The sequence below is a fragment of the Somniosus microcephalus genome, chromosome 28 (assembly GCF_052327205.1).
Source record: "Somniosus microcephalus isolate GS21.2 chromosome 28, FLI_Smic_1.0, whole genome shotgun sequence".
NCBI lineage: Eukaryota > Metazoa > Chordata > Chondrichthyes > Squaliformes > Somniosidae > Somniosus > Somniosus microcephalus.
In genome coordinates this window covers 24,942,031-24,954,093 of record NC_141014.1, presented here as the reverse complement: position 1 = coordinate 24,954,093, position 12,063 = coordinate 24,942,031, and positions in this window count along the sequence as shown.

Sequence of the window (12,063 nt, the reverse complement as noted above, 5' to 3'; positions counted from 1 at the left end):
GACCCAGCCTCCACAGCTCTCTGGGGAAGAGAATTCCAAAGGTTCACGACCCTCTGAGAGAAGAAATTCCTCCTCATTTCCGATTTAACAGGGTGCCCCCTTATTCTGAAATTCTGCCCCCTAGTTCTAGATTCCCCCACGAGGGGAAACATCCTCTTTGCGCCTACCCCGTCAAGCCCCTTCAGACTCTTATATGCTTCAATCTAAAATGACACGACGATTCCAATGCTCTCCTGGCCGGCCTCCAACTTCCCACCTTCCGTAAACTTGAGCTGATCTAAAACTCTGCAGCCCGTATCTCAAGTCCCGTTCACCCAACGCCCCTATATTGGCTCCTGGTTCGGCAACGCCTCGATTTTAAAATCCTCATCCTTATTTTCAAATCCCTCCATGGCCTCGCTCCCCCCCTCCCTATCTCTGTAACCTCCTCCGGCCCCACAACCATCCGCAATCTCTGCGCTCCTCCAACACTGGCCTCCTGCGCATTTATGATTCTTCATCGCTGCACCATTGGCGGCCGTGCCTTCAGCTGCCTTGGCCCTATGCTAAGGAATTCCCTCCCTAAACCTCTCCGCCTCTCCTCCTTTAAGATGCTCCTTAAAACCTACCTCGTTGGCCAAGCCTGTCCTAATAGCTTCCTGTGTGGCTCGATGTCAAATTTTGTTTCTTAACGCTCCTTGGGACGTTTTACTATGTAAACGGCGCTATATAAATGCAAGCTGTTGAACTTAAAATAATAAGCACACAAATCTCCAGATACAACACAGCAAGGGAATACGTACCAAAGGAGCACTAGTTGCAAGTGTCCAGTTATCTTTGTAGAATATTTAGTGCGATGTGGTGTTTAAGATCAATACTGCCTGTTCAGTAGAGCCAGAACCAGAACTGATATGGTTCCTGGCACTGGTAAGCCTGACATCGGTAGTGGGGAAAACGCTAGAGTCCATTATAAAAGATGTAATAGCAGAGCACTTGGAAAACAGCGACCAGATCGGACAAAGTCAGCATGGATTTACAAAAGGTAAATCGTGCTTGACTAATCTACTGGAATTTTTTGAGGATGTAACTGGGAAAATAGATAAGGGAGAACCAGTGGATGTGGTGTTTTTGGACTTTCAAAAGGCTTTCGATAAGGTCCCGCATAAGAGATTAGCGTGTAAAGTTAAGGCACATGGGATTGGGGGCAAGGTATTGACTTGGATAGAGAACTGGTTGGCAGACAGAAAGCAAAGAGTTGGAATAAACGGCTCTTTGTCCGAGTGGCAGGCAGTGACTAGTGGGGTACCGCAGGGATCGGTCCTTGGACCCCAGCTATTCACAATATATATTAATGATCAAGACGAGGGAACTAGATGTAATATCTCCAAGTTTGCAGACGACACAAAGCTGGGTGGGCGTGTGTGCTGTGAGGAGGATGTCCAGAAACTCCAGTATGATTTGGACAGGTTGGGTGATTGGGCCGAAGCATGGCAGATGCAATATAACGTGGATAAATGCGAGGTTATCCACTTTGGTGTCAATAACAGGAAGGCAGATTATTATCTGAATGGCAATAGATTGGGAGAAGGGGAAGTGCAACGAGACCTGGGCGTCCTTGTGCACCAGTCGCTGAAGATAAACATGCAGGTGCAGCAGGCGGTTAAGAAGGCAAATGGTATGTTGGCCTTCGTAGCGAGAGGGTTTGAGTACAGGAACAGGGATGTCTTGCTGCAGTTGTACAGGGCCTTGGTGAGACCACATCTTGAGTATTGTGTGCAGTTTTGGTCGCTTTATCTGAGGAAGGATGTTCTTGCCATGGAAGGAGTGCAGCGAAGATTCACCAGGCTGATACCTGGGATGGCAGGAATGACGTATGAGGAGAGATTGGGTCGATTGGGCTTATACTCGCTGGAGTTTAGAAGAATGAGAGGGGATCTCATTGAAACTTATAAAATTCTAACAGGACTAGACAGACTAGATGCAGGAAGGATGTTCCCGATGGTCGGGGAGTCCAGAACCAGGGGTCACAGTCTAAGGATAAGGGGTAAGCCATTTAGGACAGAGATGAGGAGGAATTTCTTCACCCAGAGAGTGGTGAACCTGTGGAATTCTCTACCACAGATGGCAGTTGAGGCCAATTCATTAAATATATTCAAGAAGGAGTTAGATATATTTCTTACGGCTAAAGGGATCAAGGGATATGCAGAGAAGGCAGGAACAGGGTACTGAATTTGGATGATCAGTCATGATCTCATTGAATGGCGGAGCAGGCTCGAGGGGCCGAATGGCCTACTCCTGCTCCTATCTTCTATATTTCTATGCTGATTGGGTTTAAACAGCTCGACATCACCACCATCAGGAACATGGCAGTACTTCAACCAGCCGCTGACCCAAATTAACTCAGGTACCAAGAAGGAATTGCTTCAATCCTTAAGCTTGCAATTCTCCCCAGCACAGGATTAACCAAATACAGTACCACCTCAATATAATGAACGTGATCCTCCTGCAAGTGGCACGTAATCAAATGGACAATAGCTTGTAGGGGGCGGCCTGTGGGGTCCAGACAGTTATGCCTCTGACTGTTTTATGAGCGGTTCGAATCGCTCCCACGCCCCTGGGTTCTAGACACCGGACTTAGGTACAAGGCGGCGGTACAGAAAACTCGAGTAGACAGGTGGTTGGATGTAAACAAAAACCAAGATTTTATTGAAGAGGAAGAATGGATACAATCTTATGGAAAATTACTAGTGTACACTTCTACAGGCAAAAATACGAAAGAATAACTATACTTATACAGGGAATGGGGAACACACGGCACACCGAGGGCAAACAACAATCTTAACAATCCCCTTATCCTTATCCCACCCCCTATACCTAACTAGGTTAAGCTATGAGGGGTCAGAACTTCATGCTCACCAATCAAAAGGGTTTGTTGGACTCAAAACAGCGGCGGGGTTCGGGATTCGCTCTTGGTGCTCCCTGGAGCCTGCCGTCATCACATGGTCTCCGGGCGCTGCAAGGGCGTTGTCCAGGTTCGAGTACCCCAAAGTTAAAGTCTCTGTTTGGGTACTTCACCTTGCAGGGACGATTCTTTGTCGACAGCCATCAGTTTAAGTTGGTGTGCAGATATTCGCAGGTCGGCTAAGGCTGAGGCCCGATAATTTGAAGCCTACCCTCAGCCCGTCTCCTCAGTTCGTCTCCTCAGTTGGCCTTCCTCAGGTGGTCTTCCCTCCTCCCCTCGTCGTGTCCCGCCTCGCCTGTCCTGAATTGTCCGTGTCCGTCCAATACGGTGCCGGGGCGATTCCAGATGGAGTGGAGAAAGGCACGGGTAAAGGCCAGGGGGTAAGCGCAGGACGGGGAAAGAGCGACAGCCACGAGGGCGAAGAGCCGAAGAGCGGAGAGAAGAGAAGAGAAGAAAGCGATTGCTACCCGGGGGCCTTCAATTATACTCTTTTTGAAAACCCTTATCTGCGCGCCAAATCAGGTTAGTTCTTTGTCTTAATCTTGGCGGGCTATTTTAAATAATGGTAGCAATCCATACTAACTGGTTTTAGATGGCCGGTAATCGCATCTACCGGCCCGATAATTAACTTGCATTGTCATGAAAGTTCCTTGATGGGCCTGTCCAGCCTCGATGGCTCTCTTAATCTGTTTCCGATTATATATGTAGACTGCTTGATGGCCTTAACTATAGGCCTAAACTGATTTTAGATTCATCTCCAATTCGGTCTAATATATAATTCAGAGTCCTGTCTGGTTTCAAAATACAAAGTCTCTCTTCACAGAAACTGCAGCTTTGGCTTCGATCCACAAGCTGTCTGCGTTGCAGAGTCCATTTTAAAATCTCACAGGCTTTCTGCCACGAGGCACAGACGCCATCTTGGGTACCCTTTTTAATTTAAAATGTCCACGCAGGGTCCCGTTTATTAATAATAACCTTCAGGGAAATGTAGAAATTTTGCAAATCTTACAAGCTTCATAAAATAGTTAGGAATTCAGTAAGAAAAGGGCAACTAAATGTTTTACAGCATAGATAACCAGAAACTTGCCCTTGTCTCTCAGTTCTCCTCAGTGTCGGAGATGGAGACAACACATTTATTTAGAATACATAGAATCGTAGAATAGTACAGCACAGAAGGCAGCCATTTGGCCCATTGAGTCTGCGCCGGCTCTTTCGAAGATCAATCCAGTCAGTCCCACTCCCCCGCTCTTTCCCCAGATCCCTGCAATTGTTTCTCCTTCAACTATTGATCCAATTCCCTTTTGAAGGTTACTATTGAATCTGTATCCACCGCCCTATCAGGCAGCGCATTCCAAATCCTAACCCCTCGTTGCGTAAAAAAGTTTTTCTCATTTCGCCTCTGGTTCTTTGGCCAATCGCCTTAAATCTGTGCCCTCTGCTTATCGACCCTTCAGCGATTGGAAACAGTTTCTCTTTCTTTGCCCTATCTAAATCATGATTTTAAACACCTCTACCAAATCTCCTATTAGCCTTCTCTGCTCCGAGGAGAACAACCCCAGCTTCTCCAGTCTATCCACATAACTGTAATCCCTCATCCCCGGAACCATTCAAGTAAATCTGTTCTGCACCCTTTCCAAAGCCTTCATGTCCTTCCTAAAGTGCGGTGCTCCAGAATTCTTTCCCTGCAGTGGCTAAGAGACAGAAAGCAGAGAGTAAGAAAGACTTGCATTTCTATAGCGCCTTTCACAACCACAGGACATCTCAAAGCACTTTACAGTTAATGAAGTACTTTTGAAATGGAGTCACTGTTGTAATGTGGGAAACGTGGCAACCAATTTGCGCACAGCAAGCTCCCACAAACAGAAATGTGATAATGACCGGATAATCTGTTTTTGTTATGTTGGTTGAGGGATAAATATTGGCCCCAGGACACCGGGGAGAACTCCTCTGCTCTTCTTTGAAATAGTGCCATGGGATCTTTTACATCCACCTGAGAGAGCAGACAGGGCCTCAGTTTAAGATCTTATCTGAAAGACAGCACCTCTGACAGTGCAGCACTCCCTCAGCACTGCACTGGGTGTGTCAGCCTAGCTTTATATGCTCACGTCCCGGGAATGGGATTTGAACCAACAACCTTCTGACTCAGAGGCGAGTGTGCTACCCACTTTTTTTTAAATTAATATACTTTATTGAACATTAAGAACATTTACAACATCATGATCATTTCATTGTATGATACAAATCAATTCCGCCGCTCTGCACAGCCATTCCGCCACCACATTTTAACATCAAAACCTGAAGTTTAATTTGTCACCTGTAACATATATTAATCGATTGTACTTTAAAAATTGGTTGTAAAATACTGTCCTTAAATTCCTTTCTGAATAAAACATCCACAGAGCCTTATAATGATCTTTTAGCTTATATTTAAAATACTCTTTTAGATTGATTCTCCTCCCCTTAAAAAACAGAGCATTCCTTCTTTGCACAATCACGAATCTAGCCAAACTGAACATTAAATTAATTGCTGCTCCGCTAGACTCGGGCAGACTCTCCTGCAATCCCCATCTCAAAATTGAGTCCCGCGGGATTCCCATTCTCGCTGTTCGGTCCCCACCCAGCAAAAAAGCTTCACACAACTGTCGAACATAGTACTTAAAGTCATTTAACTGCGGACATAACACCAGTAAATGGGACAGAGTCTCATCCCGTGTCCCACACATTGGGCAAGTTGCCGCCTCCACTCGTCCAATCTTGCACAAGACCGTCATGGTAAAAATCCGGTTATGAGCCAATTTGAAATCCAGTTCAATCCATTCTCGGCATTTAAAATTCGCCCACACTCCCTTCCAAATCCTGTTGAAGTCCAGCTGTGGGTATATACTCTGACAAAACTCCTGACCAGCAGGTATCTTGAATCTCCATTCTCTGAATACCTCATAGAAATCTCGAGTATTACAGTTGTCAAATTGAACCAACTCTCCCCCTTTCTCCAGTACAAAGCTTGGAAAAGCAGGACGCATTTTACTTCCTTTGGAGATTTCCGCATTTATTTCTTCCATCCAATCCTGTGGCATTGCCCTCACAATCTTCTCATACATGATTCCTATTGCTTTTCCCTCTACCTCCTGATCCTCCTCCCACACCATGGCCTAGAAATTCAGTAAGGCGCTGCAAGCTTTGCGCCAAGTTACCGCCTAAAGAGGGCTTCTGCGCCAGTAGAGGAGGTTGCGCTGATATTGAGCTCGGCGGTAATGGCGGCGGTAGCCGGTAGCGCTGCGCCGGCACCGATGACGTCATCGGTGTGCGCAGTGCCCCGTTTCCGCCCCGATGCCGGCCCGACCCCCATATTCAGTTGTCGCCGCCTCCTCCGTGGCGGCCGCTACTGACATCCGGAGACCAGGGCCTTACTGCAGCCTTAGTGGGGCGCATAAAGGTGGAGGTGCGGCCGGCTGCTTTTTCCGCGGCCGCCTGCCCGCACCTCCTTCCCCGGCCTCCTCCACCACCCCCCCCCCGCGGCATTGCCGGCTGCTTTCCGCGAGCCCGGCACTTCTCCGTGGTGCCGGGCTCATTTGCCAGCACAATCCAGCGGCAATCTCCCCGTTGCAGGCACCTCCACCTTAAGAGAAGGAGGAGGCCTGCAGTACCGCAGCCTGCCGCACCGCATCGGGTGGCGCAGCGGCACCTAGAGCGCTGAAATTCAGTTTCAGCGCCCCAAGCGGGGGCGGGCACACCCTGGAATAGCGCCCAGTTCCGACTTGGGGCGCAAAAAGTGAATATCTGACGGTCGCAAATGGCTCCGCGCCCAGCGCTAACTTTTGGGCGCTAGCCAGCTGGCGGGGCCATAGTGAATTTCTAGGCCCATGTCCCTCACTATCGCTTCCGGCAACCAACCTGGAATCACCTCGTATAATACATCTTTCACAGATATAATCCCAGCTTTTATAAAAGCTTGATTAAATAAAACCTCTCCTTTGATGTTGACCCACCTGTTCAAAAATAAGGGCTGTTCTAAAAATTCCTCAGCCCCCTTGGGCATAAACTGCACACTTTTTAAAAATTGGGCCCAAGTCTCTACAACCCCCTTATAAAACCTAGGGAGAAGTTTTATCGATTTCAAAAACATATTATTGTATTCCATATACAATATCCCCTGCCCTCCTATCCCACTTCGTTTTTAAAAATGCTCAAAACAACTCTTCCAAAAACTTGTATTTGACTTCTGAAGAAATCTCTTCACCCTTTTGATTCTAAAGGATTTCTTCTTCAAATCAATATCTGGGAAATTGAGACCTCCCTGATTTCTCCGTCCAATGATGGTATTGTAAGCCACCAAGGCTGATTTCCCTTCCTATAAAAACCTCACACAAGCCTCTCGGATGGACTTTTCCGCCCACTCAGGAATATCCTCCACCGTCAATAAGTACCATAGCTTAGATAGCAGGAGAGCAGACACCACTGTCGCTCTTCCTTGCACTTTCAACCACCTTCTTTCCCATCTTCCCAAAATCTTTTTAATTTTCATAACCTTCTGTTCCCAATTTAATCGATCCACTTCACCCCTGTCTTTCTTGCACCCCATATGCACCCCCAGAACTTCCAAAACCTCCACCACCTTAAAGAGACATTCCCCCAACCATTCCCCCCTACCCATCCCTGCAACCAGGCATTGGGACTTACTATAATTCACTCTGGCTCCTGAAGCTCTGCAATATTCCTCCACTACATCCATAGCTTTCCTCACTGACTCCCCATTTCTCAATGTTAAGGTTGTGTCATCTGCATATTGGTGTATCATCGACACCAGCCCAGAACTGGGAACCACAATCCCAACTACCCCTTGTTTCTTTCGCATCATGTAACCTAATGGTTCTGCTACCAATGTGTACAACAATGGGGACAGGGGACAACCCTGTCTCACTGATCTCTGTATCGGAAAATACTTGGATAAAAACCATTACATTTAACACAGCTAAATATGTTTGAATAAAAAATCCTTATCCACTGAATGAAATTTTCCTTGAAACCAAATGCTTCCAAAACCTTCAATAAAAACTCATGAGAGACCCTATCAAAGGCTTTCTCTTGAGCTATCTTTAATACATAAGCCTCCCTCCCACTCTCTTCCATGAGCTCTATTGCATCTCGGATTGAGACCACAGAGTCTGCGATGTCCCGGCCTATGACTCCATAGGACTGAGAGAGCAAAACTATCTCCGGTAACACCTCCTTCAAACGATTTGCCATAACCCTCGCCAAGATCTTATAATCCACATTTATTAATGTGATGGGCCTCCAATTCTTCAGATCCCATCTATCCCCTTTATTTTTATAAGCTAAGCTTATGATACCTCTCCTCATAGATGGGGCCAGGCTTCCCTCAATTTTAATTTCCTTAAAAACTTCTAAGAGCAATGGACTTAAAATCTCGAAAAATTCTTTATAAAATTCTGCACTTAGTCCATCGGACCCTGGGCTTTTCCCCCCCTTCATTCCACTTATTGCTATTTTTATTTCCGCTAATCCTACTTCTTTGTCACACATGCTTCTCTCATCCTCCTTTAAACCCTCTTCAATAAAAGCAGTAACCTTCTCCATCGCCAAATTGGAAATGTCTTCTTTTGTATATAACTCTTGATAAAAGCTGCTAGCCGCCTCTAAAATCTCCCCACTTTCATGAATGATCTTCTCCCCAACCTTCAACTCTTTAATTAACGATAATCTCTGTCGCAGCTTCTCTTGCTCTAGAAAATATCTAGTGCATCTTTCGCCCTCCAATGCATCTCTAGCCTTTGCACGGAGAATGGCCCCCTTGCATTTTTCAGCTTGCAATAATTCCCACTCTTCCTTTAGCACCCGGAACTTAGTCTCAGCTCCCTTATCCCCTCCATCAACTGCTTTACAGACATCCGTAAACCTTTTGTTTATATTCTCTTCTCGACACCAGTTAGCTGCCGCCCTCTTTTTCCCATAGCGTACCGAAAAAACTTTTACCTCATATTTGAAATTGTCCCACCAAACTCTTCTTTCTTTCAAGAACAAAGGTTCCTTCCGAGCATTCTTTATTATATTTATAATCCCTTCTTTATAAGCAATTTCTTTCAGGTACTGAATGTTTAAAATCCACACCCCTGAACCGATCTTAACTCTGCTGTTCCTAATTCTAAGAACCAAAGCCGAGTGATCACTAAAAAATACTTTTTTATAATAAATCTCCATCACCTCAGAACTTAAACCTTTCCGCATTAACACAAAATCTATTCGGCTCTGTTTTAAAACATCACCCACCCAACCTGTTCTGGAGAACTCCCTTTTTATGGGGTTCCGGTCCCTCCATAAGTCTCTCAAATTTAAATTTGCCATCATTTTTACAATCATCCCTCTGGAGTTATCATCCTTAAAGGTCATCTGGGCTGAAATGTCCATCCAAGATAAAAATACATTAAAATCCCCCACTATACAAAGATTTTCCACCTCTGCCGCTTCAGTGAATAAACCCCGAAAAAACTCGCGATGCTTGCAATGGTTGTTTGGTGCATAGATATTAAAGAGATCGCAATTAAATCCCTCCATTTTTACCCTTAGCCTGTAAGATTCGCAATTTTCAGCAAAAATCACGCAAGAAAACTGGATAAAATAAGACTGTTTATTGACCAAAGTAAGCTTGCACAGAAAAATCTTTGATAAAAGGGCATACAAAATGGCCGCCAGGCCCCGTGATCAGTTTCTGAACCATTTTATTTCTGTTACTGCAAGCCAGACAGGCTTGTGGATTGAAGACAGTGAGCCCGCGAAAGCCAGTATCTGGGAACCGAAACTCAGAGGAACAGCATACATATTCAATGGATTACAAGTACAGGATGGGGCCCATCAAGATATGGGCGGACAATGCAAAATCACTCATACCCATTTATTGTACAAAGGAAAAACCGTTTAGCAGCCATCAAGGAAAATCTCCGGACCGATCAATATGCGAACCGAGCCGCGGTGACAAGGCAAAAGACATTAAAAAACATTATCGGCCAGGAAGGCCAGTTTAAGTTATCACCGGCTCCGTTACAAGACAAAGCGCCCCTGCAGAGATTTCTGCCCGCCAAAGTTAATACAAAGACAGGACTATGATTTGGCGGGAGATAAGACTGTTCCAAAAGAGTATAACTATGGATTGAAAGTCCATATACGTTACTTCAACTTCTTCGGACGGTGCCAGGATCGGCGCCTCTTCCACTTCGGCAGATGCAGAATCGATGAAAACGTTTTCGTCTTTTTAAAGACGGACGGTTTCGGTAAAAAGACAACGTGGTCGGTGTTCAGCCAAACAAGGCTCGGCCACGACGAGAAGACGACGAGGGTGGCCTGGGTACTGGGGTCGGGAGATCATCGACGACCCAGGCCGACGGAGAAGAAACCCTCTGGAGAACCGACCAGGCCGGAGACAAAAAGACAGTCCGGGCCTGACACTTCCGTGTCTCAACATCCCATTGGGTTGTTGTTCTACTCCATGAACAAAAATCCACGACAGGCTTAGTGGATCTCAACCTTGACGAGCGCTCATCGAGGCTGTGTCTACCCCATCGCCTCGAGAGAGAGAGAGAGAGAGAGAGAGAGAGAGAGAATATCGACTGTGCCAGAAGTTTCCAAATCCACGTGACGACGGAAAGCGGTGCCAAAAAGGCTGCGAACCCCCCTTTCTCGCGATTTCGAGAGTGGTGAGCATGATCCCAGGTTCCCCAGGTCGAAACTTAGTTTAGGTATAGGGGAGGGAGTTAAGGGAAATCGTAATGTGTTTCCCCTTTTACGATGTGCCGTGTGTTCCCCATTTCCATAGAGTCAAGTTCATAAATTTGTGCATGATTGTAGTTACTTTAATCTGTGCCTATGACATGTATTTTGTAATGCTTCAAGCTGTTTAAAAAAATAAAAGCATCCATTTCGTGCTATTCAGCCTGGTCTATTGAGTCCTTTTCTCTGCACTACTGTTCTCTGCATCTAAGTCCAAGGTCTAGAACCGTAGGGGGAGTGGGTCGAACCACTCAAGGGTAATTCTTGCACGAAGCCTGGCAGGAGGCCAGAATGGGCAAGAGAGCAGGAAGAAACCCCCTACAAGCCGTAAAAATCTCCCCTCAGTGTCCTTGGCCACCAAGGCAACATTCTCTTTTATGGACGGAATCACCAAAACAGCCACCCCTCTACGGTTATTGTTTGCACAACTTGCAAACACCTCTCCCTTCTTTCTAGTATATCCTCATCCCAAAAGGTTTCTTGCAGACACAACAAGTCCGAACCTTTAAAACCCTGCAACAACTGCTGCAATTTCTTCTCACCCCTCAGTCCATTCACATTAATCGAGACCAATGTAATCATGGCTCCAAAGAAGGGAAGTATGCCTGATAATCGCCCCATCATTTAATCTCTGGCTCTTCCCTACTCTCATGCTCCTTTTCAACTTTTCGGGCAGCTGTTGCTTTTTCCTGCAGCCTCCGACTCTTTTTCACCTCCTGTTTAACTTTCCCTGCTGTTTCAGCCTCTTCCTTGCATTAAGTTTGGGCCCAGGAGCTGCCCTTTCTCCCTCCTTCTGCCCCTCACTAACCTATCCCTTTCCACATGATGCCACCCCACCCCCGACTTCCATGTCTCTGACCCCCTCTAATTCCTCACACTCAAGCTCTTCTGCAACCCCCTGTGCCTGCTCCCCATCCGATACATAATCCTGCTCCCCGTCAGATACTTCATCTCCCATAGAGAGTCTTCCTGCTATCGCAGTTTCTCCCACTGTGCCGCTCCCTTTGACCACATCTCCACCTCTGACCCTTGCACCCTGTTCCCTCTCTCCATGGGACAATGGCGCGCCTAAATTATTCCCTTCTGACGTCTCTATCTCGCCGATCCCATCCTGGTGACCCTTTAAGGCTATTGCATCTTGCACCCTCTCCCCGTCCTGCTCCCTCCCTCTCACCAAGATATCCGACTCCCCGCCTCTCCCCGGAGCACCCACATCCACCACACAGCCCGCTCCCGCCTCCTCTCCCCCTGCAGACACCAGACTCCCCAGGGGGAGCTGAACCGCACTAAGGCTCGAGTCTGCACTCGACCCTTGCTGCCCGCTGCTGTCTTTGTTCCCC